Source organism: Catharus ustulatus, chromosome 1 (assembly GCF_009819885.2).
Source record: "Catharus ustulatus isolate bCatUst1 chromosome 1, bCatUst1.pri.v2, whole genome shotgun sequence".
NCBI classification, from domain to species: Eukaryota; Metazoa; Chordata; class Aves; order Passeriformes; family Turdidae; genus Catharus; species Catharus ustulatus.
Genome location: NC_046221.1, coordinates 129,484,190 through 129,512,107, shown reverse-complemented (window position 1 = coordinate 129,512,107; position 27,918 = coordinate 129,484,190). Strand labels below are relative to the sequence as shown.

General features: G+C 39.1%; 1 protein-coding gene and 1 long non-coding RNA gene across 4 annotated transcripts in view; one reads left to right on the top strand and one right to left on the bottom strand.

Annotated features, from left to right (window-relative positions):
- The window catches only part of ZFHX4 (zinc finger homeobox 4), a 154,443-nt gene extending 146,229 nt beyond the window's left edge, over positions 1-8,214 (bottom strand). For 2 of the 3 annotated variants that reach the window (XM_033054894.2, XM_033054927.2), the window contains exon 1: positions 2,021-2,451. The gene's annotated coding sequence lies outside the window, so the exon portion shown is untranslated. Of the gene's footprint in view, positions 1-2,020; positions 2,452-8,076 lie in introns of those variants that run through there. The other variant, XM_033054910.2, reaches the window with a different exon arrangement.
- Positions 31-27,918, top strand: LOC116993832. Its single transcript, XR_004417381.1, has 4 exons — positions 31-232; positions 11,521-11,573; positions 25,423-25,511; positions 26,058-27,918. It is a non-coding gene; the product is annotated as an uncharacterized LOC116993832 (long non-coding RNA).

Below are 27,918 nucleotides of genomic sequence, written 5' to 3'. Positions count from 1 at the left end.
TTTTTTTTTTTTTTTTTTTTGGTGGGGAGGGGGGTGTTGTGTTTGCGATCTCTGCCTTGGTACCTAAGGAGGAAGAGGAGGAGGAGGAGGGTGTGTTACTGAATGGTGGCTAAAGCCTCCTCGGGACGGCGCTGAGGTGAAACAGGCTGAACCCGACTGATGTGGCTCCTCTCTCGGTTGGACCCAGTGCCCTAAGCAGCCGATGAGAGACCCCCGGCCGCCCGGCTCGCAGGTAACAAAAGAAATACCAACCCGTGTGTTTTCTGCTGCCGCTGCTGGGGAGGCTGGGGGGTGGGGGGGAAGAAGATGCAGCAGGGGAGGAGTGGAGGGGAACCGCCGTAAGTTGGCATCGGATGGGGGGAAAGTTTATTAGCAATTTTGTAGGAAATTTCATGTCAGGAAAGACGGGAAAGCAGGGACGCGTCTGCCATTAGCCGCCGTGATGGGAAGGGATGCACTTGATTCTGGCACGAGCAGTTAGAGCAGGAACCAAACTGCGGCTCGCAGTTTTTTTTTTTTTTCTCCTTTTTTTTTTTTTTTTTTGTCTGTTTGCGCTCTCTTTTTTAATACACCTTAGCCCTCGGTTAAAAAAAAAATAAAAAAATTTTTTTAAAAAAGGGGCAAATGTCCCGCAAAACCAACATTCCCTTTCAAAAAATCTCAGAAAGGCTTCGCTGAAAGCAGTCCCCGACCCTGCCCGAGAGCCCTTCCGCGGAGCGGCTCGGCACGGCTCGGCTCGGCGGGGATGCCGCGGGCTCAGCCGGCGCCCGCCGGGCCGGCAGCCGCCCGCAGGCAGCGGCAGCCGCGCATCTCCACATCCCCGCCAGCGGGGCCGCTCCGCTCCGCGCCGAGCCCAGCCCAGCCCAGCCCGGCCGAGCCCAGCCCAGCCGCGCCGAGCCGAGCCGAGCCGAGCCGAGCCGAGCCGAGCCGAGCCGAGCCGGGCCGAGCCGAGCCGAGCCGAGCCGGGCCGAGCCGGGCCGGGCCGCCTCCCCGCGCCGCGCGGCGAAACTGACAGAGAGGCAGAGCGCGCTCCTAACGGGCTCCTCGGCTCCGCTGCCACTGCCGGCAGCCAGCAGCGATCCCCTGCGCACACACACACATACACACACACACCCGCACGGCCACCCTGCCTCTGCTCCTGAGAAACCTACCTGCAAAAGAAAACGGGGGAGAAGGAGGGGGGGGACAGGGGAAAAAGCACCCCACAACCTGGACACACGCACGCAGTCAGGGTCCCCATTGCCCTGCTGGCATCCCCCCCGCGCCCGAAAGCGAAAGTTTGAGAGGCCGAGGGGGGTGGAGATGAGGAGGAGAGGCAAGGAGGGTGGGAGAGCAGAATGTGTCTTCAAAAGGCACCTCAAAGTTTCGGGGGGACCAAGCTGCGAAAGAGAAGTGCGAGCTCCAAAGGGGCTGGCAAGGGATGACTTCTGACAGCCGTACCGTCTTCCCTAATCTGACAGTATTCCCCCCCTCCCCGAGCTCCCTAGGAAAAAAGAGCGAAATAAAAAGTGGGGGGCATCCCCCGAACCTCTTCTGCAAAGCGAGCAGGGTCCTCCACTTAATCTGAAAGTTACAGCCCGAAAGAGAGAAAAAAAAAAAAAAAAAAAAAAAAAAAAAAAAAAAAAGAAGAAAAGAAACCCACAGCCCCAAACCAAAACAAAAAAATTACACAAACAAAACGTAACCCCCGGAATAAAAGAGAAAGGCAGTGAGAGAAAGAAAGAAGGGAGAGAGAAAAAGCAGCCCCTCCTTCCGAAATGAGAGCAAATACAGTACCTAAAAGTGGGGAAACAGGCAGAAAAAGGGGGGAGAGAGAGAGGGGAGAGGTACATGGGATCTGGGGATGTGAGTGTGTGTGTGTGTATGTGAGAGAGAGAGAAAGAGGCACAGAGAGAGGGGGAGAGAGAGAGAGAGCGAGAGCGAAATATCAAAGATTGTGCAAGATCAGCCTGGAAAGATAATCGATACTCGACCTAAATTTAACACAAACTACTCAATAAAAGTTAAAGAAAAAACTTACTTTCCATTTCCCCTCGCAGTTCCTACTGGATCTTCGCCTCTCTTTTTTGTTTTGCTTTATTTACTTAACAGCTGATCACATCCAAGTAAACGAGAGAAGGTTCATTAAAAAAATAATAAAAAAAAATAATCCTCCAACTTTATTGGGTGAAAATAAAAATGATTGAGCAAGAAGTGGGGGGCATGGAGCGGTCCTTTGGGGTCCGGGAGTTGTTAAAGCATGTGCCGACCGCGGTCTCGCTGTTTGGTTGTGAAGGGGTTGGGAAAAGGAGGAAAGGAAATGAAAATCCGATATGTCTTTATTCTGCTAATTATTATCGTTTTAGCCCTGTTTAAAAAAATGGCTGATTAAGTTGAGTGCGCATGTCTTTGTGTGTCTATTCCCGATATGCACTCTGGGAATGAGAGAGAGAGAGAGAGAGGGGAGAGAGAGAGAGAGGAGAGAGAGTAAAGAGAGCGAGGGAGAGGGAGAGCGAGGGAGAGGGAGAGGAGAGGGAAGAGGAGAGGGAGAGGTGTAATTAGTGAGGTGATCAACATTCTCCGGGCTGCAAATGACGCGCAGCCCCGGAGCCGGAGGAGCCGGAGCTGCCGCGGCTGCCGGGGGCTCGCTGGGGCTGCGGGAGCCACTGAGCCAGCCCAGAGAAGAAGGGGCAGCAGAAGGGAGCTCATGGATACAAACACAAGTCTGCAAACTTCATTAGTAACACAGACACACACGCACAGGCACACAAAGTAGATGGCTAGGGAAAATTAAAAAAAAAAAAATAAAAATAGGAGGGTGGCAGACTTGCTCTTTTAACTGTTCGGAAACTTGAAAAGAAACGGGTCCCCAAATTAATTATTGCATCAGGGAGATATTTCTGTCTGCCTGTCTGTTCATATGTTACATTTTCTCTCTTTTAATGGGGATTTAATGAAAACAAAAATTTTTGCATCCCGTTTTTTTTTCAATGGGCTAATGAATGTATGACACATCTGCAAAAGGAAAGGTAATATATCTAGGACAGGGAACAACTACCCATAAAGAGATAAAGATGGATTTATTTACACATATGCACACAAATGCACACGTGCACACTCACACCCTATGTCATATTAACACATATGCACATACACTCAGCACACACACACTCACACACTTTATTTGTTGACCACCATGTAATTGCTTGGAGGTACCAACAAAGTAAAAAGCAAAGCCTTTACAGAACATACAATATCAACTGTAAACAGTCTTATCAAAATGAAGTAAATATCAGCCCAGGGAAAGGGTCTCTTTGCATACAATACAGGTTTCATGCATATACATGCATCATCTTCCAGTTTCTCTGCAAGTATTGATATTTTATTAATATTTTATCTGCTATATTTTACCAGACATATTTCATTCTTGGGGGGAGGGGGGCACACTATTATGATGAAAAGTAGGGTAAAATGTACAGATGTCATTATAAATCGGAATCTTCTACAAATATTTTCCTGTGTGGGATTTAAGAAGATTGCTTCTCATTTGAAAATCTAATTATCTTAACCTAATACTGCAGATGTGAATATGACTGACACTTTCATTAAAAGATAATTAACTAAAACTAGGAATAGACATACTTTAAAATACCCCCTACTGAAGATAAAAACATGACTATTCAAAGAGCATCCGAACACACCGCAGGAACACGTGCAGATTTTTGATAATGCTGTTCCAGAAATGGGTGTACCAGAAATGGTCACTAAGTCACAGTTACATGCAGGAGATATTTACAGTACCAAGGACCCCGCGCAGGTGAACCGTAACCTTAGAGCTGACATGCCTTTGAAGTTCGTGATTCCTGCGATACGCGCAGAAACCTTGTCTTAGGCCTTAAACACTAAAAACCAGCAGGAAGGTTTTATCACAACCTTCCGTTAAAAGCACACATGCACAACAACAACAACAAACCAGCAAAAGCCAGGATGGCAGAAATACACACCTATCTGGGCCCTAAACCTTCTGCTCCAGGAGAACATTTTGCAAGTACTGGAACTAACGCTAATAGGAAAATCCCCACCTGATGATGAATTAAGGCTGCCCTTAAGGAAGCACAGGCCAGTGTCAGGGAACCGAGTGTCTAAAAGCAGATGTTTAAGGTCAGAGTGAAGGTCCTGACAGTTTTGAAGGAAGGAAAAAAAAAAAAAGAAAGAAAAAAAAGAAGTCTTTAGTCTTTGAAAAGGGGACAAAAAAAAAAAAAAAGGATTTTTAAAAAACCAAACCAAACCAAAAAACACCCCTCATAACAAACTGCGAGTGTGAATGTACAGCTATTCAAAAAATTGGAAATCTGCAAATAAAGCAAGGGAGGACCCCTACCCCGATCCAGAGAAACCTTAGTTTAAACTTCAGGAAAATCTTCAAGATTCAAACTTGCGGGGAAAGTCAGGGGCATTGGAGGGTTAGTGAGAGCAACTTTGTTGCTTTTTCGAGCCTCACCTATGCACTGCACCAGCTCATCAATGGAAAAAGGTGTGAGCATATGTATGCAGATTTCCACAGGCACTGCGCCCTGGCAATGAACGTAATAAGGAAATAGCGATATTCTGCATTGTTGTTTACACGGTGGAAAAAAAATGCAAACAAAGACTGAAAATGAAATCTCTGAAACCTGTTTACAGTTATCAGATTGAGGGAGTATGATGGAAAGAGGGCTTTTAGGTTTAAATGGTAGACGAAACGGGACTCTGAGATAGAAGGATGCATTGTCCATTCAAGTGCATGCCTGAAGGATGGCAACACATTTCCTAAGACTGAAGACAATTAAATACAATGTGATGAAGAAACACCTGAGAACAATACATCTATTTCAAATTCAAGTGAAGAAACACGTATACTTAATGTCACGGAAGAATAAGGAAACGAAGATAATTTAGTTTTAAAGTCGTCCCCCCCCGCACTTCCCCCCACCTCTTTTATTCCTAGTGCTTTTTTCCTGGTGAAACATCAATATCATTAATGTCATTAATGTCAAAACACCAAACGTCAGAACAGTCAAGTCATTCTTTTTTGGCTGTAGATTTTTTCCCCCCTTTCTCTCGTCTTGGAGGGGGATATAGGTTTATGGTGTTCTTGAGTTACAGCTAAGGAACAAAGGAGGGGGGAATAAGGCAGGAATTGCGATAGGAGAGTCCACATTTTTCAGGGTTTCTTCTGCCACTGTTTACTGTCCATCTTAACATTTTAAACCTCTCTGTTTCTCTGTCTCTCCCACTTTCTCTCTCCCTAAAAATAGTACCTATCAAGGGGGGGATGGGGGGTGTAGGGAAAAAAAAAAAAAGGCACTACGGGATGTTAACAGTTTAGAAGGAACCCGGGGATCGCCACGTAGATAGGAAAAATCGAAGAAGGTTAATTCCGGGAGGCAGCAGCAGCAGCAGGTTTGCGGGATGCGATAAGCGCGGAGCGCAGCGCGGGCTGGGGGCGGCGGGCGCGGCGGACCCGCGGGCGCGGTGCGGGGCTCCGGGGGCGGCGGCGGCTCCCGGCGGCGCGGCCCGGCCCGGCCCGGCTCCCACTCCCACTCCCCTCTCTCCTCCCTCTCTCGCTCAGCTGATCGCCCCCGAAGAGTCTCGCCTAACCTCTCAGCTCCTCTCCTCTGGTCTCGATGGACCCCCCGCCCACCTCCTCCGAACTTCTCCTGCAGGCACCGTTACATATTTTGGGATTTTTTTCGAGCCTCCTGTTGAAACCACAAAAAGCTCTTGATAGTGACGTTACATTTCAAAGAAAGGGAAGAGGGGAAAAAAACCTCAAAAACCCCTCAGCCTTTTCTGCCCTTTACCATCTCCAGCCTTGGCCCTAAGGAAAACTTATTGGCCTGGGCGAGACGGAGCTGGTGGGGGCCAGAGCCCGACACTGACCATTCTTTAATAGACAAAGAAATCGTAGCCCAAACCGGGCTCTGTTACACCACGTCTCCCCGTCAAGCTCATTTCACTCCCTAAATCTGCGCTGCGGACACACAGGGGCACAAGGATCTGCATAATTACAGACATAGCCGCTCCCCTCTTTAATAAACCGACATAATTCCCTAATAAGTGTTCCCTTCCCCCACCTTCTCCTCTCCCCAGACCCCAACCCAAGGGAAAGGGGATCCATGTCTTTTTACTGCGTTCCCTAAGTCTATAGATGAGCTCAGTTTGAAACGAGGTATTACAAGATTTCAGTGTTACAGACCCTTTATCTGAGCTACAGACACTTTCAGATCCCCAGCCCCCACCTCCTCTCCTTTTTGTTGTCTCTTCTCCTCCCGGGGGCTATTTGACAAAGGCAGTGTGTTAACTAACATTTTTGTTTAACTCAGCAACTTCTTTTCAAAACATACTTAAACCTGATAGCAATCTCTTGTACTTTTTTCTTTCTTTTCCCTTTTTTTTTTTTTTTCTTCCCCGAGATGAAATTGACTCTGAACCCAAAGCGTTTGGCTATTATTAATAATTTCTTTCTTTGCAGGTATCATGTATACAAATCTTTGGTTAATTTACAGCGCTCTCCCCCGCCACCCCCCCACCCCCCGCAAAACATTCCACTACACACTTAAAACGGGGAGGGGGGTTCGGGGGGGGGTGCGAGGAGAAGAGGGAGGAGGGAAAGAAAACAAAAATCCCCGCTCTGATTCCTGGAAAGTTTTGTTCGGAAAAGAAATAAAACAACAATAACATGCTGCATTTCAATTCTGCCTTCACTGCCCCAGATTTGGCATTCACCTACTGAAAGTGCGTCTAACGAGCAGTGACCTTAGAGAAGAATCACAGCCGAATAGTATAGACATCTCGCTGAGATTTTGAGCTAAATAGTGCCGATCCCGATTGGCTTTTTCTTCTTGTTGTTATTTTGGCTGGAGCCGTACAAAAACGCGCACCCGGACATTACTATAAATAAAAGCCTTCCAGGTCTAAGTCTGCTGCCGGCGTTTCCTCCGGAGCCTTAACAGCCCTTTTTCAGCTCCTTTCTTGGGCAGATCGCGGGGATTAAATGCCCTGAACCTGAGCTCCTGGCCTTGGATGGGAAGGGAAAGAAAAAGGGAGAGGGAGAGAGAGAAAGGAGAGGGTGAAGGAGCCAGGCGCCCTCTGGGCTTTCAGAGGTCAGCGCTTTGACAGTGCTCTGACCTCCCTCCCCTCCCGGCAACCACCCCAGTGTTTATAAACAAAAACAGTCAGGACTAGCCCCAAACAATAGCAATTCACCAACTTCACAGGCACTTCACCAGCTCTTATGCAAATAAAGGAAAACGACCGCTTACCACCGCTCCCCCCCATCCCCTCCAGAAAGCCCAAGAGCATATTTCCAGCAGTGATATATCCAAGGGAAAAATTTTACATTCTATCCTGGAAAAGGACAAAAAGGGACTTCAGAAATAATACGGTTCTGGTAGAAAGACAGACAAAAAGGAGAAAAAGCCAATAAAACTACCGATCTTACTGCAGAAAGAGGAAAGTTATGAAATATTTATACCTAAATCCAGCAATCCACACTGCCAATAAAACAGGAATCTTTGTTGTGTAGACAATATGCTAAACTACCTCTGCGACAAACAGCGATTATAAAGCAACCAGAAAAAGTTATTTTCGCCCAAGGAGCCAAGTTTTCAAAGAAAACGTGTGGATTTTACAGCTAAATAAAAGCCACCACCTCTGTGTTATCCGTAAAAACTACACATAAATTAAAAGCACCGTTAAAAGAAAAAAAAAAAAAAAAACCAAAACCTTCCAGCAAGCAAGCAGCACATCTGATCTGACTTACAAAAAAAAAAAAAAAAAAAGCATAATTAAAACCATCTTTAATTACAAAAAGCAGCAAGCGAAAACTAAATGAATCAATGATTTTTCCCCAAAATGTTGTCCGCCAAGGTATAGAAATGACAGTTCTATAGTCCTGCATTAAAGCATAACCGAAACCCCACAATTCAGGAATTGATTACGCGATAAGGAAAAAACAAGTAAAAGGAAAAAAAGACGTCCTAATGATTTTCAAACTTTTGTTTAAAAAATGATGAAGATCAGAAAAGGTTGGAGGAAAAGTTAAAGGAAATATACCTCAAGAGAAAAAAGACCATCTCCTTTTCTTCTTTGTCTATCAGTCTCCAGTTAAAGCATATGGAAAATGTTTTCAAAATGCCTAGATTTGGCACATTGTCATTGCAAAGAGAGGAGCGCAGTGATGCTGTTATAGAAAATGGGAAATAAATTCAGGATTGGGTGCTGCCTCCTTCAATGCGGATTTATCTAAGTTTAATTTAATATTCCGCAATCACTGTATGATCGCATATAATTCACCAAGATTTTTAAGGGCTTTGCCTAAATATGTTGATCACAGGCACAACGTAATTTCATCAGATTATTTCCTTCTTTTATTTGTGTTTATTTTTCTCATTAGAAACACTTTAAATTGCAATTGTAAATAGCAGAAATGATGGAATATTAGGTTTGGGGTGAACAAACGCTGAGAGAAGGCATTAGCTTTATTAAAATCATTCAGAACGTAAAATCAAAAAGCACAAAATGGTTGTTTGTAAAACACTAAACCTTTAATCGATTTATTGGCATTCCAATCGATTAGATAAACGGAAATCTATAGTAAACATAAAAGCATTTAAAATATTTTTCTCTCATTTATAAACAAAACTTTTCTTTTCAGTAGAAAAAAAATTATTATCAAACGACTAACAGGAAATTCTTCAGATATCAAATTACGATAATAAAATTATTTCCACATGGAAAGGGATAATGACAATGATGATAGTAATTATAATAATGAATAATTCAACAGCCCTTTGACATATATGGAAGAGCCTGGTTCAAAAACAGCTTTTGAAGGGGAATACTTTTAGGGGATTTTTTAAATAAAATTGAAATTTGAGGCTGAAATGCTTAGATTAAGTGACAGTTTAGATGCATGTGGTAAAACTGCGTTAATTTTTTCCTGCAGTTTTTAAGGCAGAACTGTTCTCTTTGACATCACCCCTTAAATTAAGTTACCTCTTAATAGCGGTAAATAAGTATGTAAATATATAAGCTACCCCTGAATTTATGGGGCGAAATTTTGTCTCCACACTAGGGCGATGGGAAGGGGGACCTTTTGCCTTATAATTTAAACAATTTGCCTAGCTGGCAGTGTACCTTCCAGATTACAGAAAAATTGTGCAAGCAATAATGTATTTGACCACTTAAGTGAAAGAACACAATTTATTTAGGGGTGGAGGGTGGGGAACTGCAAGCCGGAGAAATGCAGCAATCAGCTTGTGGCATTCTGGCTGCGCGAAGAGGAAGTGTTGCTGTAACGGGTATTATGTTTATTTGATAAAGAAAATCAATGAAAGTGGCTGTAAAGTAGTTAGTGAGGCGTGTGTTTGGGACTCGGGCTGAATAGTGACTCCAGCGGTCTGGTCGATGAGCTCTAAGAGCTCTGGAAATCTAACCTAACCCTCCGAGTGAGCTCTCTCTCACTCACTGCTGCACCTTCCCCAGGCTGGGAGACTTCAGCCCTTGTCTCCTCCCTCCGTCTCCTTCCCTCTCTCCCCACATCCCTCCCTCTGTCCCTCCTTCCCTCTCTCCTAGTTTTCCGCTCCTGCTTTCCTTCTTCCCATCCGCTCCAACTGTTCCCTCTCCCAGGTATATTTGCTCCCCTAAATCTCTTCCATTCTCTTTCTCTCTCACATTCTCTCGCCCCATCTCTGCCGTAGCTGTTTCCTCCCGGTCCAGCTGGTTCTCTAAGTTTTCCCGTACTTTTGAAACCTTTCTCCTTCTTTAATTCTCTTCGTCTCCTCTCGGGTATCAGCATTCCTAAGTTTTCTTCCAGCCTTTTTCCTATCTGTCTTCACCAGCCAAATTTATGTTATTTTGGATTGGTTCCTCCGGACATGTGCTATATTAGTAATTATCCCTACTCATTTCCCTTTCACACACCCATGCTGAAGGGATGAGCACATCATGCTCTTTCCACAGTTGAAATATTTTAGACATTGGCTAATCTTCAGTGGAGCTTTACTTCAGACTTTCTGCAGCTATTTCCCCCTTTTCTCCCACTATTCTTCATTCCCTCTAATTTACAACAGAAATGTTTCTCCTCCTCCTTTTCATTTCCTACTTTACAATTTCCTTTGGGGTTTCTAAATAGTAGTATGTCCTTTGCATTTCCCTACCCCCATCTCCTTCACTGTTTCACTTCAGCTATTTTGTTTACCCGGTTGCTTAGAGGAGTATTTCTTTCCTTAACAAGTTTATCTCCCAGTCTTTCAGTCCCAGCCCATTAAAACTAAAAAAATTTTTAAAAATAAAAAAAATAAAAAAAGAGAGAGAGAGGGGGAGAGGGGGGGAAAGTTGAACGGACTAACTTGGTTTCAAACTTCTGGTTTGGATTATGTGTCATTATCTATTTTCCCTTATCGCATCCCCCGTTGCCCTCCCCACCCCTCCGTCGCTAATAACATCTTTAGTGTGGTCAATGTTAAATATGGCAGATCTCTGAAAAATGCCTCCTCTCGAGCTCTCTGCTGGAATTCATTACCCGCCCCGCTCTCCCCGTGTCGGCGGGGCGGTGCGCGGAGCCCCGCGGAGCTGCGGGGATGCGGAGCGGCCGCTCCCCGCTCCCCTCCGCCGCCGGGCAGCGCCCCCGAGCCGCGCACGCCGCGGCGGCCGCGCAGGGACCGGCCCCGGGCGCAGCGCTCCGCCGGGCCCCGCGGGAGCAGCGACACCTCCGGCGGGGGCGGCCCGGGCGGGCGGGGCGGGGCGGGGGCGCGGCCCCTCGGCCGGCCCGGCAGGTGCGAGGGCCCCGCTCCGCGCCCCGCGCCCCGCGCCGGAGGGCGCCCGGTGCCCCGCTGGCCGCGGCAGCATCCCCTCCGCGGGAGGTGCCCGGCTTTCCCAGCCGCTCTACCTGCCCTTGTTTGTCTGGGGCAGGAGGTGGGCTTTGGAGTCTGGCTCTTCTTGCTATTTTTTTTCCCCCTCCTTCCCCCCGCTTCTTGGTCTCTTTTTCTTCTTCTTCTTCTTTTTTTTTTTTTTTTTTTTTTTTTTTTCCCTTTTCCCTTGCTGTGTCCTGATTGTCTGGAGTGGGATCTAGATGAGGGATCCCCCCTGGCGAAGTCACTCATGTGCTGCTGGCTGTGACACATGCTACGTGTGTTGCCTTTGTATGGTCCTGGTTGGGCCACATGCACTTAGCCTGCAGTTTAAGGATTTGCTTTCGTGTGTGTAGTGAGTGCTGGAATAAAACAGGATTTCAAAGGGTACCACTGGAGTTGACATTTCAGGCCTGCTCTGGGTTTTATATAAACCTTAACCAGAGGAAATGATTGTTCCAGGTTAAGTGGCCCTAAACTTTCCTTTGTTTCATTAATTGGGATCTTCTGTTTAGCTCTTGTGACAATTCTTTTAAAGAAGCCGGAGGAATAAATCTAATTCATTAATTTCTTCCATACTGACTGAAAAGTTTTTGCTGTTTTACACACAGCTGGAGTTACATTTAGACTTACTTCTTCTCTTTAGGTTGCACACATGAAGTGAACAGAGGGGGCTTGATCCTGCCAGACCCTTCTCGAGTGAGTAAACCTAGGTCTGTCCCATTGTTAGAAACTCTCACTACCATCAGGGCTTCTGTTTGGTGTGATGTCTGATTGAATGATTTTACCTATTCCAGGCCCCCATAAGGCTACCCAAAACAAATGTTGTCATATAATTCAGATTTTCTGAAAGCACGCTACATGGTTTTTAGCTAAGCCTCTAATAACTGTAACTTTCTTCTTTACTTAAATGTGCTTGAGGGAGGAATGATAGCTTTTTTACATTAAGTGTTTCATAGTACTGACAAAGGCACAAGTGGAAATTAATATTTTTTTTATAGTTTCAGAGAAAATACGATGCACAAACAAGGGAAACAGTATAATCCAGAAGTCTTATTAATTAAAACCCAATGTAGGAGTGTACATTTTACAAATATTTGCCCGGGAACTTGGACTCCTAAATTCTGTCAATATCTCCATCACCTCTGAAATTATTGCTCACCTATATCCACAGTGACCCCAAATTGTCAGAGAGAAAGCCTGCCAGTTGTAAATCCACACGGGGCTACAACAGGATTGCAATTTATTATGAAGCAGAAATGTTACTGAAGGCAAAATTGGTGCCTATTCCCAAGTCCACACCTGAAAGGAACACACTTTCCAGGAATAAAGATGTTACAGAGGATAGTTTAATATTTTTTTTTTTTCATGAGATAGCATCATATTAGGTAGACTATATTTTTTCTGGATTTTAATCAGCTGTGAATGTTTTTAAAAAAGTTTTTTAAAAATAACAGGAACAACTGAAATTCAATATCACCTTGAAAAGATTAAAGTATTTACTTAGGCTGCAGACTGCATGACAGTACATTGTAGAATAGTCAAGATAGAGAGATACTTTTTCCTTCTTTCCTGAAAAGGATCTAGCTTGGTATAATTTTCTTGCTTCCCTCTGAAATGATGTTAATGAGTGAAAAAATATTCTTGATGTAACGTAAAAGTGGAAATGAAGGACTATTATAAAACTAAATTTAAAAGTATGTTTTAATACTCTGGAAAACAAATACAGAATAGATGTATTCTGCAGGGAGATGTTATATACCATGTGGAAAGAGCTTATATAGCTTATTTTAAAGAAGTGTGTCTTGTACATTCGTTCTGATGAAACTGTGTGCACTGTAGTTAGAATAATAGGATTTTTGATCTATTTGTCTGCCTATTTTTATGAGATTTTTTTTTGTAAAGTAAGATATGCATAAACAAATTCAAAGAACATCTGAAATTTATTCATAAAGTAGATTTAAAAATTTAAAATTCTACTGATTATGAAGAAGTGCTTGTAAAATGCCTAATTCCTAAATTAAACTTGTGAATCTAAAAAGATGCTAACCTGCATGCACAATGTGGACAACTTTCCTCTTTCAATTCATTTCTAGTTTCAGGAGGAATAAAAATGAACACAGAAAAAGCATTTCACTCTTTTTCTCCTTAAGCTCCTTTAAAATTATCTTTTCACAGAGACATCCTTAGAAATTAGAAGTACCCCGAGAATCATTATTTCTACCAAATAATTATTTTGAAAATGAATATATGTGCCGTTTTCCTTTGGTTTTTTTCAGTAGATAATTGTGAGTATTGTCATCAGTAAAAAGGGAATAAAAATCTAACCTAAAACATTTTGTAAGGCAACAAATAGATGCTTCTATATTTATGCTAAAACATTTGTATTTTCTTTTAATAGGAAGCCTTCATAAATTATTAAATCACACTTGATCAAGTTAACAATGGAGTTAACTACAAGTAGGTAAAATGCTGTTTTCTGTGTAAGATTTATACTTGAGCCCCCCCAGACACCTCATATCTCCTACGTTTTTTAGTTAACATAACATTATTCAAACTTTTATTTTGAGCTTATTATAGTAAGCAAAACATATTTGTCTGTGTGTTTGTATGCACACAGAAGCAACTGATCTGTCCCTGTTTCATACAGAAATACTTCTGTATAGTTATATATTTAGAGGCATGCAAAGGTCTGCTCCGTGTTTGGTTTTGGCACAGTAATTAAGGTGTCAGGATTCAGATATGCTTTAGTGCTGAACATTCAAAATTTAGCATTAGAGCCTCTGGTTCATCTACAACAGGATGGATACTGTGTTTATAGAGTTCATTTTTGACCTTACCTGAGTAAGTACTTTAAGTTAAAGTATGAGATGCACCTAGAGGGGTAATACATTGAGTTTAATAGGAAGACAGTTAATAACCTTTTTTCATCCTCATGCACTATCAATCATGGCTGTCACCAGTCTGCTGAATCAAAGCAAAAGTGTTCTTCACAGATGACTGATTAGAAACGCAAAATCACAAGATCCATCTTCATGGTCACTTTTATTATAGTCATTTTTAAACTGACAGCAACCTGCTCAGTTTCAGCAGACTGGGCATCACAAATAGTGTCACTCAGTGCAGCTAAGCATGAGAAGATGCTGGCTGGATTATACTTAAAAATAATTAGGCCTAAAGCCTTTTGTGGAAGCAAGAAAAAGGATTTTTGTGGTTCTAGCCCCATCTTTTCAACACCAGCAGTTGCCTATGCTTTTACAGTAGGTTACTATTGGAAAATATTTTCATCCTTCCACTTCAAGTGAATGAATCAGCTTTGGTGGCCCTTAGATAGTTTTTGGAAACAATGCCTTTGTTGGTAATGTGACCAGTGAGTTTTGATAGAAACCCCTGTAAGCAGAGGCTTTACATTGCATACTGCTATTTGTGCAGTGCTGTGATGAACTGTTGGTTCCCAGCCTTCTGAGGAAAATTGCAAAAGCTAATTACCTTGTTAACTAGATTTGTTTCAATAATGTTGTTGCCTGTTCAAATAAACTAGCAAACAGTTCAATGGTTTAAGATTATTTATAAATTGAATGGGTTCCAGCAAATTTAAAATCAAAATGGTGCAGGTGAGAGGGAGAGAAAGGGACAGAAGGAACACTGATACTGCAAGTTGTGCTCTGTTCTTGTGTTTTTCTGGAATACAGTGAAATCTAATGTAAGTAATGCTGAAAAATGAAAGCTGGTTTGTTTGGAGGTTTTTTGTTTGATTTTTTTTTTAAATATAAATTGCTATTGGCTCTAAAGGGTGCTTTTCCTGTGTAAAAACTGTAAGATTGGTTCCTTAATGTAAATAAAATCCTTTCCCTCCACTAAATGCTGCTTAACATGAGTAAGAAAATAATAGATTCTGATTTGGAATTTTGATTCAAGGACTGATGGAGTGAGAAGACAGCCAAGACTAATTTTTAAATTAAGTGGAAGCTAAATAGGCCTCCCTCAAAACTCTTCAAAATCTTTAAAATTTAAATTCCACTTCATCTTGTGAACACAAAATAACATGTTGCACCAGCTGAGCAGCGCTTTAGAATTATCTTTAGAATTGCAGAGAAATGGTGCATCTGGTTTGCCACTTAATTTTAACCCCCAAAAGGTTTTCTTAATAGTAAGCTTGATTTGTGTAGCTGTGATTCCTTTAATACAGCTCACAGGACTCTCAGCTCTGTATATCTAAAACTTTCCTTTAAAGCACATTTGGAAACTACAAGTGACTTCAGTGGTCTGCAGTGTTGGACCCTTCTTGCAGTGCCCCTTTCCATCCTTGTCTCTCAAACTGGAGGGCAGGACTTGGGTCAAGTAGGGCTCTTCCAAAAGGAAATGCTCTTCATTTCCACCCTCAGACCTCACTCTCACTTTTAGCACTGGGCTATAAACACACACACACACACACACACACACACACACACACACACACACACACACACACGCACACAGAGTCGCACAGTCATGAAAGGAGAGCATGCAAACACACACAAAGAACATACTACATGCATGTTTTTAACACTGGCACACAGTCGCTACTGCCTGGATAGTTATGCTGAAATGTGAATACCAAGCTAACCATGTCAGGAGAATATCTTTATTTAAAGTATCTTTAATACATGCACTAAATAAGCAGCTGTGAGACTAAAGGAAGGAAGAAAGCAAAATAGGCAGTTTTATGTCCAGTTGACATTCACATGCTCTGTAGACAGTTTGATTCCCCTCTTTGCCCCAGTTAATGCTTATCTTAAGAATATAATTAGCATTGATAAAATGGTCCCATGTAGAAACTCCATGTTTTTTGATGTGGTTTTAACATGCATGTCTATTTTCTGATGAAAAATTGATACACTAATGCTGACTGACATCTGCCTAAAAATCAGAGGCTAAATATGTCTGAATTTAAATTTGCGAGCATTAATCAAAACCTAATTAAGCAAAGAAACTAGCAATACTTACTGATCAAGAATATAATAATATTTTAATAATTATGCTTTTGGAGGGAAGAATGTAGTTTTTCCCTATTAGATATTTTAAATAGTATATTCTAGCCATAAACGGTTAAACAAAGTTGGCTGTAAATTATTCCTGTGCACTTTTCTGTGTAGTAAGAACATATTTTAAAGAAATCCTGAGATTTGGAAGTATAACTATATGCATTTAAAAGAAAATAATGGGCTACAAAAGCTTTCTAGTTTCAGGTACAGAAGTTGTTCTTTCTCCTAATTATTGAATAATACTAATCTACTTCCTAGATTTGTTTTTACTCAGTTACCATTTTAAACAGTATGGAAAAGATGATCATTATAGCTTAACTTAAGTGTATGTAAATCCATGCATCTCAAAAAATGAGCATAAAAGGATGAGAAATGGTAAGAATTTTTGTGGTTTTTTTTCCTGTCACAGTGAAGGAGACACAGGTAATAATTATTAAAATATTTTCTTACCTTAGAAAAGAAAACAGCTACATCAAACTGACTTTGTAAACTTTTGGAATGGCTAAGTTGTCTTACTCTATATGCTGCATCTTCCCCAGAATGTACTGTTCACTGTATACTTATTTCCTGTCAGTACACTTGCTTATCCAGAATATTTATTATATAGCACAGAGCTAACTTTATAGGGGTAGCATTTTTAGAAATTAACTTTGAATTAACTATTTTTCTAACTACAATTCTATCAATCAATCAATTCTTAAAAGACATGACTGAAGTAAGTACTAACTTAGTATTGAGGAAATGTTGCAATAGAACAATTATAACATGTATGAGTACTGAATTCATATAAATATTTTGTAAGATTTACCAAGATGCAATTTATATAATAAATAAGTAGAGGAATTTGCATCTACTTTAGTGATTACTAATGTAATTGGTAGGAAAAAATACTTAATGTGTAGGCACATGCACTGAAGATAGCAGCTGAAATACAGCATAACTTTTGTCTTAAAAAAGCAGATCTACCCCAGTAAATAGGCCAAACAGTACCTGAAGGTTTCTCTTTCCAAGTACACTTATCATAAGCATATATAGACCCATGAAAAGTACCCATCAAATCCTCCAGCAGCAAAGCAGAGCACTGCAGACAAGAACACTAGGAATTCTCATACCACACCTGCCTTTTTGCTGCTTGGATATGCAGCTATTTCTGTCCTCACTGCTTTTTAACTTCTTTTCCCCTTGGTTTCTGAAATGTTCCTTGTAGAAACTTGGAAGGAGGAAAAAACTTTCCTATGAGCATCAGGTTGCAATAAATATGTTTATGTGAGAGAGAGTGTGATGATGCCAAGATGTATCAGGAAGGCCAGACTGGTCATCTTTCAGCATCTGTCTCCTACCTGAGGCTCAGAACCTCAGCTTTCAAGGGAAAAGAGCAGAGAGCAGAGGTCATGCAAAACATTTCTATTTATATATTCAAATTGCCAGTATTTAGAATTAAGGTATTATCTGATATCAATATTCCCAGTTGCTCACTAGGCAGACAATTTTTACTTTCTCTCAAAAGGTATCGGTATCGGTGACTCTGTGTATCAGTACGTTCAGATGATTTGCTCATCAGGACTTAAAAAAGATTCTGCATTTTCCCTCTGCCTTTTCTAAAATATTGACCACATGTTATAAAGTGGGGATTTTTATTTTGTTGTCTTTTTATTCTTTTTTTTCCTTTCTTTATCTTTATACTCCCAGACCTCTTTTTATTTTCTGCCTTCTGCAAAATATAACAGCCACAAATCCTTGCAGGTTGTCTTTGAATTTATGCTTTATAAGAGCAACACTTAAGAGTAAAGATGTAAATATTTCTTTGTAAAATATGCCAAAACCAAGTATTTATCTTCCAACAATTAGAAACAATGCCTATTTATATCCTGCTGAAGGATGCACATAGAAACTTGAATATGAACATTGTGGATATGCTGATTACAGTAAAACAAGTGTGTCTAATACAGATTGAAAATTAGAGAAGAGCTGTCTTATTTCTCAAGTAACAGATTTGGGGATAAGCACAAATAATTTATTTTTCATCTATCTTTTATCTGTACTCTAAATCATAGTTTAGATCATAGCATGTTAGTCTAAAAGGAAAAGATTATTTTTGTAAAAATGTCCAGCTAGGATTTTGGGACCCTGCTGTGGAATGCAAAAGGGGTAAAAAAAATCCCCCAAATTTCCTTGAATAGTTTAGGTGCTACAGTAGCAATTTTTTTTTTTAATATTTGATCTTTCTTTGTAGCTGTATTTAGGCCCTGTTTTCATTTTTGTAAAGCACAGGTTTTCCTTTTTTTGTAAGCTGTTCTCTCATAGTGCATCTTAGTTTAATTCATTCTTAGCAAAAGAAACACCCAGGTTCAATCTGGAGACCTCCTTCCAACATAATTTAGCTAGACCTTTTCTTAGTAAAGGTTTTCTGGTTTTCATTTTCACTTCATATTCTCAAATAAAAGATCCTTTGTTGTCTACCATTTGATTGGACTTAATGAAAAACACTCCATTTTAACTTAACAGTATTTCCCTTTGAATTTATTATATTTAAGAACACTGTCAAAATCAACCATTTAATCTCAGGTTTTTATACTTAAAATTATATTGCTATCATATGGTTCAATGAGGTGATGTAGAAAATATATTGAATAGATTTCAAAAAGAAAAGTGAAAAACTAGCCTCATTTTAATATGAAACTAAATACTATGGCTAATGTGCAGATTGGGTATGGTAGTTGACTTTAAAGACTAACATGTGACAGGGTGCCAACAGCTGAATTGTGCAGTATTGACTAAATGAGGTTCACTGATTTGTATTGAGGCTAATATCTTCTTTAAACAATTCCGTGTAAATTGTGCGTATAAAGTCATTGGAAGCTATTTCTCAGGACAGCCTCGCTGGCTAGCTACCTGCTGGAGTGAGGAAGATAATCAATAGAAAGAAATAGAGCTGAGCATGAGACTAGGAAGCTTCAGAGCAGTTAGTGCTGATAAAAGTAGATGATGTCAATATTTGGGAATAACACAACTCTAGGATAACAGACAAAAGAGAAGTGCATATGTTGTAGAGTGTTCAAACAGGGGCAGAATTAATGCATAAGTGGCAGATGTTGCCCCAGGCTGCAAAAAGACATTATTTATTCCAGGTATTGTTAAATTCCTAGTGATACACCACTGCTCGATATAGTATATTAAAATTATATCTAGCAATGAGAGAGCTGGAATACTTTTTACGTAAGCCGAAATTCTCAGCTATAGAGAAGCTGATGCACTCTGTTGACACAGAGCATTTTCTACACGTCTCCTTGACCTCATAAGGATGAGCCTCTGTCAGAACAGAATCCTGCAAAAACAGTGCTCCGTGGTCTCTAATTAAATGAATATTTAGAACTAATATTTAAAAGAGTAACAAAAGAAAAATGCGATGGCACATTTTTACCAGAAATCAATTCTTTGCTTGTAAAGATGTTGACATCCTCGAGTCTACCCTCTTCCCCCTCCCTTTTTTTTTGTGTTTGAGGATTATTGAAACAAAAAATTCCCCATGCTCATTCAAATTTATAATATGGTGAATGTTTTTAGCCATGGTGTCTTTATTGGTAGTGAAATATTGGTGTATTTTTTGCTAATTTAATAGTAGAAATCAGTTTTCCTCTTGCTGTCAGGCGATGAATTTTTGTTCTTCTATGCTGATCTCTCTGTTGATGTATTATGACATAGTCTGTCAACATGAACAGATACGTGAAAGGGAGATTGGGTGACTGAGACATGCAACCTGAATATGGCTCCTCTTCAATTTTAAGTGTATTATCATGTTTGGATACAGTCAGTAGAAATGTATGATATTTTTTTTTCTGCTAAAGAAAGCTATTGTTTTGATGTCATTTAGGCAAAAGCAAAACAGGTGGACTATGACAAGGTCCTAAAAGAAGAATGAATGAGGTAACTCCAAAACATACGCATGTGCACTTAAAAAAACCCTTTCACTTCTATGTTATAGCCCTTTAAAAGTAGCATTTGCAAAACACAAAAGTTCTTGTGTAAGAAGAACCAGTCCAGGCTTATCTGATTAATAAATATTGCTATCTTTTCTTAAAAAATAATTAAATAATTCCACAAGCTTTACGTGGTTTGTTGTCACAGATGTTTTTATTGTTTGGTGTTAGATATCTGGATTACATCACGTAGGTGATTACTATGTCAGCTAAAAAGGTCAAGTTCCATACTTTATATTTTTAAACCATCATAAAGAAACTTTTCTATAATGACACACTTGTCTATACTGTAGATCTCCCTCTACTCATTTTTTTAAAAAGCTTCTAATACATTGCTTAACACAAGAGAATTTCATATTTTGATAGTTTAATAAAGTGTCAATATTCATGCTTAAGAGAAATACCTGTGTACTGAAATAATTAATTTTTTCAAAGCAAATTTCTTATTAAAAGATCAGATTTTATCATTAAAATATATAATTTATTGCAATAAAAGTTGTTATTATTAGAGTGATGTGCCATAAAAACCTTCTTAGACTTTGTTTTTAGGTTGCTGTTCTTTAGTTGTGAGATGTGGCATCATTTCATGCTAAAATTACAAGAATTCATAAGGTTGCTGTCTAATACTTAACTCTAAGGAAATCTTCATTTCAAATAAGCATGCATTTTGATTTGAGACATAGTAAAAAAATCTTTAAAGATATATACATCAACTAATTTGTTAATCTTGTGCCACTTTTAGCATTTGTCACACATATAGACCAGGAAATTGGCTCCATCTCATTCTAGCTCTGTGTTGAATTAAAAACCTCTACTGCAAAGAAGAGCATGATGTGGGGAAAGAATAAATTTAGTTCTTTCCTTAGTAATGCACATATATTTCCATACATTTCACATCCTAAGGGAGCCTGTGAACGCATTCAATAAATACAAAACTGTAATTCCAGGAAAAGAGAATTTTTATATTATAAATTTCACGTAGTACTTTGTTCTTAAAAGATCTGAAATTACAAATGTCATTATGATTTTATTCTTTTACAAAATGCAGGATATAGGGGAAAAAAAAAAGGAAAGGCATTAAATTTTGGGATCATCTGTATTTCTGATGGTATTAGGTGACTTAGAACAAAAAATATATATTCTGCAATGACACTTGTAAATTAAGAAAATTGTGTCCAGCCCAACTAGTTCTACCTTACATATACTGAAATCAAAATCATATATGTAAGCATTTATACCAAACGATTGCCTATCTTCACCTTATATTTTAAGGTCAGTGAAAAGAGCAGTTTATGGATAAAGGGCAATAATAAAGAGGTAGCCTTTAAACATGATTAGTTGGTGTCTATTAAAGAAGTGTTAAAATGAAATATATACTGCAGGTGAAGGAAATTACTGACTCCTTCTAGGATGATGGACTTGCTATATGTGTATTTCACTATACCTTTAAAATATTTGTGAATTTGACTGCATTCTGAGGAGACAGTGCAATGTGGTAGATTTATGAGGGTCTGACGGAAACAGGGCTAGGAAAGATTATGGCATACTTGTTTAGAAAAACTGAGAACTGAAGGTTCCTGATTTACACTGACATATACCTAGATGAAACTATAGTTTGCAAATGGCCTAGAGGAGTTATTTTTTATTAAGTGTTTGATGGGCACAGAAATGTACATATCTATTCTGGTCTAGGAATACTAACACAATATTTGCAAATACAATTTTAATGTTCTTAGATTTTCTTAGATATTTTCATTTTTATGGTCACCTCACCCAACCCTGTGCTGAGCTCCCGTGCCTACCTAAAAAGCCATATGGTTAGAGTTTTGTTGCATTATTTTGAATTCTTGAGATAGCATTGTGCTGAAATGTTCCCTGTACTGCAGGACTAGGAGAGATCAAACCACAGCTTAGTCACTTTTTACCTTTTTCAACTGCTTACCAACACATTTAACACTGTTTGCACCTTAACAGTTAGAAAAAGGTGTTAAAACCCCCAATGTTCACAATTAATGCATGTCCAAAGGCTTTCAAATTTGTAACTATATTGTGATGCCATTACATAGATTTCGTTTGAAATTAGGCAAGGAGTAACAGAGAAAGCACTGTACGATTTCTTGCAAAGGAAAGTTTGGTAAGTTTTCTACTCAGATCAACTTTCCTATTTTATTCTGATTGATACAAGGTAGATGACTTGTCTAGGAGGAGGTGGGAGGCAGGTTGGGTTTGCAGTATAATTTTTGGTACCTTAATGTCCTCTTTTTTGAGAGGATGCTACTTTTTATTCTTATTTTTAATCATTATTATCACACGGAAAATCTGTATTAGTCACTACAATCCTACTTTCATAATTCATATTTTATGAATGTAATTAAAATTGGTGTTTACTGATGCTTTAGCAACAAAATTATGAATTTAATATCAATTTAACACTATGCATTCTAGTTCTGTCAGCATTTTTTCGAGCCAGGTGAACACATTATACAAATATTAGGCAATATTTTACATAACAATCTACTTATTAAAGGGGAAGTTTTGTCAGGTTTGTATGTGCAGTTGGTCATCAATTATATATATAATTTCTTTTCCACAAAGATGTGGAAACAGGATATTTTAGATTTCACAGGCTTCTAATATTGACGTAGTAAGCACTCTCTGTTAATGTAAGCTTTAAGCTTTTGATCAGCAACAGAGAAAATAAAGTTTATGACCAGACAACTATTTATACTATGACTATATGTTCAGTGCATTGATTGCTTTAACAAATTTTTTCTGTGTCGTAGCATTATATGAAGAGCTGTACATTTGTGATAAGCAACATGCACTGACTCATTTTCATCAGTAACTTGCACAGTTTTCTTAAATCATTAACCTATCAGATCTGGGCAGAGATGTCTGGGTCTTTCTGGATGTTTGGATAGTGCCTAGCATAATGTAATGTGTACTGGAATATAAGGAAATAATTGGCACTTGTTAGTTATAAGCAGCACTTGTTAGCATAGGCTTTCTAGCATGCCAACAAGCAATTAACCTCAGCATCAGTCAATCACCTTTTCCTAGTTAACTCGCATTACACTTTGAGGACAGCTGCCATCTTCTTGTGGAGAAATATCTGTAACTGTGCCCCTGACTGTCATGTGAGTTTTAGACCAGGGTAACTTTATTCTATCCAAAAGAGCTAGAGCTTTGTAAATAGTAGGGTAATCAAGAAAATTATTTTTCTTCCATGACTGTAAATTAGGAGTAAGTGCACCTAATTCATTGGTGCTGCATCTGTTTAAAACCATGGCACCGAAATTGGAATCAATCTTTTCTTTCTGTGCCTAAGAGGTGAAAGTGTAGTACTGTACGTAAGTCAATCAATGCTATGATGTTGCTTAGCAATGTAAATGCAAAGGAGTAGATTGCTGATGCCAAGAAATTTGCACCCACATATTGCACCTGTCAGTAAATGGGAGTTTGCATTGCAACTGCACTGCAGTGTGGAATTAATGCCCTAATTAGAGACTTCTTCATCTCTGCTAGGTATGCCTGACAAAACAATATGGTGAGGTTTTTTATCAGTTTATCATTGCTATGGGTGGCAGCAATAATTGGTTTTGTTCTTTTTTACTCTTTTTGTCTGGTTGGTTGGTTTTTTTAAGACACAGCAAACACTTTAAATCAATTTTTTGATAGGAATAGATGACCAGAAGAGAGTTTCTGTGTGTTATTTGTGCAGAAGAGAGAGGTTGACGGTGGGTTAATAAAACTGTTTTTTCCCATTTCCCTACATGTAAGCGTGATTTTCTTGGAAGGAAGGTATGGAAGAACTGAACTGTGATTTAAAGCACATCATTTTATTTCAATAGCAGGAAGCAACTTCCATAAATGACAACTTTTTTTCTTTTGATAACTCCAGTAAAATACAGAGATGACACCTGTATGAAGCGTTATTTTAAGAAAGAGGGACTGGGACACTTCTTCTCCCTTGACTATCAAAATGACATATAAATATCATTTCTTTTACTTTTTCTGTGAGTTTTGTGACTTGTGCCTTGGTGTGTGACTGCGATGTGCTTTTTTTTGTTGACAGATGTGAATAAGGCATAGAGAGTACTAAAGAAAAGCATGCCTGGTCCAAAGAGGTAGCAATATGCAGCACAACTTAAGGGAAACAAAAAAAAAATCCAAACCAAACAAAAAACCCCAACCAATTGCAAAAACTCCCTGCAAAATAAACAAACCCAACCAACCAACCAATCACAAAAAACCCCCAAAATACAAAACAAAACAAAACAAAAAACCAAGAAACCAACCAACCAACCAAAAAACAAGAACCAAAAAAATCCTTCTCCCCCCACTGCCAAAAAAAAAAAAAAAAAAAAAAAAAAGGCAAAAAAGACAAAAATAATAAAGATTCACTGTAGACTTATTTCTTCCTGGTCAGTACATTAGGGAATAGACAGAAAAATTTTGAGTATTTTTCCAGTGAGTGATGAAGACAAAAAAGACAAAAGAAGGAGAGAGTTGAGGCCTGTAAGGTATTTTAACACTGTTCTTAAGAATTTTACATATTCAATTCTGAATAAAACTTTCAATTATGAATTCCTGTCTATCCAGCTCAGGTAAGAAAACCACAGAATAGGAATTTCTTTTTTGTTTTACAGAAGTTTAGTTATTATTGCTTAACATTTTCCGTGTTTTGCTGACAGAAATTCTTTGGGGAATGCTTAAAGAATGGACTTTTTAGTGGATTTCTTTGGGGTATTCTCTTCAAATAGTCACTGTTGAAATCATCCTGAGGCATATTTGGATCTTAAGTCACTTTACACTGTATTAAGTCAGTGTGTAAAGTTCCTACTAGTAGCTGGGAATTACCTTAGTGATACTAGTCACTTTTCAAAAATAAAATCATCTATTGGTGAAACAGTCCTATGATAGTAAAATATAGCTAGGTTTAACTTTGTTCTTGGTAATATGTTTTCTTCTAAATGTATCTGCAGTATCTATAATTACAATTTTCATCTTGCCCTAAGCTTTCTGATCACTTTTCTCAGTACCAGAATTTGCATTCCCAGAGCAATCCCTACCCTCTTTGACGAGTTACTTATTGAAATTAGTGGGGTACTAAAACCCTGGCTAAGTTGAGTGCAGAAGAGGCTGTGCTGGCAGCTCTGAAGGAGCAGTATGCTCCATCTGGGCTGTGACATTAAGCTAGAACAGACTGAAACTGCTTCCTTTAGTAGCTGGCACTGCTATGGTTAGAAAGCATAGTCAGGCTATACTTACACAGAGTATAAACTCATGCCAATGCAGGAACACAAGACACTACAGAATCATGAAACAACTTTTCTTTTTTAAATATTACATAAGCCTCACAGTGCAACTGTGGTAGAATAGAAAGTTATAGGAAGCTATAGGAAGCTATTTTTTGTGTGTAACTATTATATGCCTCAGGAGAGCAAAATGTTTTTGACTATATTTCTGCTTATACTATTAAGCACACTACTGGAAAAGTTCTTAAAAGGAAACAGGATTATTTGGATTAATTTTTTTTTTTTTTAGTAGTCTGATAATTATGTAAGAACACGAAGAAATGTGAGGGGAAGTAGAACCATGAAGCAGAAGGAAGTGCACTCACTGGTAAAAATGAGGTGAGAAAATGTCATATTTTGGTATATAACATGTTTCCTGGAAGTATTTTTGCTGAAATCAGCATTATGAAGCAGACCTGTGATGATCATTTATTATGTAAACTCATAATGCAAACTTGTAGTGTGTTGCAAGCCTGGTAAATGTTAACTTTGTTTTTTTAGACCAACTAGTGGTTTTACTCATTTTAAAATGATAGATATAGGGAGAATAGGACAATTCTTTCTTTGTTTTGTCTCAATAAACTGTTATATTGCCTTTCTGACTAGTAAGTTAGAGAATCATTTTGGCCATTCAACTTGTATCTTCAGTATGTTCATGTAGTGCAACATAATTTTGCCTCTTGGTTATTAAGACCAGCCATAAAAATCCATTTTAAATGGTGACTTAAGAAATGTATCCTTGTCAATAAACATGAATTTGTAGCCTTAGTCATCTTTGATGATTAAAATATATGGTTGCAAAACATAAAATGATATTAATTATTCAGTCTAAGTGCTCTATTCTGATACTTTTTTTGTACTTACACACACATTTTCTTTTCCTAGGTATCTTTTTAGTGCTGAAATGGACACGCTAATTGTGAACTATGTGGTAAGGAGCTCCTTCTAAAATATACAGCAGTGTATTTACCAGAATTTAACAGGCTGTGTACTTTAAGGCTTCTCTTGCCTGTAATGATGTGAACAAACCTTGCAAGTCACATTGCCAGCTCAAGATCCAGCACAGCACGTAACAGCAGCACTGAAACAGCCCCTGCCACTAGGCAAGGGACAGAAAGGAGATGGTGACCTGCAACGGGATGAGAGACCTCACTTACCAGGATTTGCTCACGGTTTTGCTTCTGGCAACTAACATTTCCATTTTTCTCAAAGCTTCTACATTCGTGTCATCAGACAAACCCCCATGAGTGGTGGCAGAGCAAACTGTAGCCTTCATTTTCAAGTTTGAAGAGAAAAAATTATTTACATGTCTAAATCCCAGAACCAGCTGTTCAGAGGTCACTCTTTGTTGCCCGCTGCTATGAACCATTATGGCTTCCAAAAGCTCTAAAAGAAATGGGACATAGTCTGGGGCAGAGAATTCTCATTGTTTTAAGTTTGTTTAAATTCTATTTCATTGTATTATATGATTCTTGTCCTACCAGAGGAACATGGAAGATGGGATGTTTCTGTCATTGCTTGCACGCATGGCTACTTAAATTGACTGTCAGACCTTGCGGGACAGATCTTTGACCCTTCTTCAGATTGTTTTAAACTGAAGGACATGATATTTTAATTGATTAGAACTCTAGACTATATTTAAAGGAAAATTATTGATTCATGTAATGAATTTTACTGTTTAATCGCCCTTCCACCTCACTATTTATATCTTTTTCGTTACAAATTTAGGCCAATGTTTAACTTAATGTTTTAATGCTGCCGTGTCTTTTTTTCCCCTTTCCTGTTTTAGACTTGTTTTCGTGAATCAAACCCTTACATTTAGTGACAATTAGTACAATTCCCAGATATATCACTGTCCTAAGTGTGGGAATGTAGATGTCAAGGGGAAACACAAGTAATGATTTTTTTTCTTTTCCATTCACAATGGAAACACTAAGACATCAAGGTTATTCAACAGAAATGAATAAATGCCTGGAAAGTTATTATTTTTCCAAGCTGCAAGAGGATCTCTGAAATAATAAAGATTACATAAAAAAAAAACCTAGAGAAATTGTCTAATTTTCTTTAAAAAATGATAGGAAACAACAAAAAAAAAGTCATTTCACAGTGAAGAAAATCATCAGGCAGGGAAAAGAAAGATTTGCTTGACAGAGCGTTAGGGTAGCTTGAAAGAACAATCCAGGGCTTGTTCTTTGCTGCTACTTATGTGTTGGGCATTTAATTTTAGTTGCCCTGTCGGCAAATAGGAGATGATAATTCCCTTTTTGCAGTGTTGTGCAGTCTTTAGAAGTTTCACAATAAAAGAGAAAAGTGTTTCATGTGGTATTTAAAATTTCCTGTTGGACCTCATGATTTTAAAATAAAAGTTTACACTACACATCCTGGAGGAGATGGCTCTCTAGGGCAGTGTAGGCAATGTTTAAGTGTGGTGTTTTTGGGGTTTACTTCTTTTTGTTGTTTTATTTTTTAAACTGTTTAATGGACTGATTTTTGGTATCCTCTCTGGAACGTGCAGGTCTCTGGAGACTGATAGAAATGAGGGTTGCTTTGAATAAAAAAGCCTTCTCTGGGAGATCCCATCTTCATCAGAATTCTGTCATCCTCACAAAAACTTGAAATTTAGTATGGCTCATATCTTGTATTTCAGCTACTAAACATTTTGTCTGGCTAACATCTTAAATGCCATAGCTTTCCCATTGGATACGCAGGCTGATTTAATTACTATTTCTTGACAGAACAAGATTTT